The following is a 455-nucleotide window of genomic DNA, read 5'->3' as shown; positions in this document are numbered from 1 at the left end:
TTTAAATAAACTAAGAAAAATGTTACAAAATATGGACAATTTGAATTGCATCAGCTGACTTTGAAAGCGCGCAAAAAATAAAAGGGGTATTCCGCAAAAATGTTCTAAAATGATTTTTTTTTTCTTTATTGTAATTCAGGAATCAAATCTAAAATTTAAAAAATACACTTATGCCGACATTACACTGGTGAGAAGCGTGTGCCATACATTTATAACAACGCGTAACTAATCCTAATAGAGTCAGTGGTTTTCAACAGTAATTTGGATTGAATTTCGCTCGGAATTAAGAACACAAATCGATAGTTTTTTATAATTTTAACGAAATACAATTTCTAAAGTAATTGAAATTGGGAACAATTCAATATAGAATTCAAAACGCCACGTGACTTTTTTTGATGATCTTGTTCATTTAAGTAAAATCACTTCTATAAGCATCAACTAACGTGTCTCTTGCC

Source organism: Drosophila persimilis, unplaced genomic scaffold (assembly GCF_003286085.1).
Source record: "Drosophila persimilis strain 14011-0111.01,24,50 unplaced genomic scaffold, DperRS2 tig00000124-arrow-pilon, whole genome shotgun sequence".
NCBI lineage: Eukaryota > Metazoa > Arthropoda > Insecta > Diptera > Drosophilidae > Drosophila > Drosophila persimilis.
Note: the sequence above shows the minus strand (reverse complement) of the source record.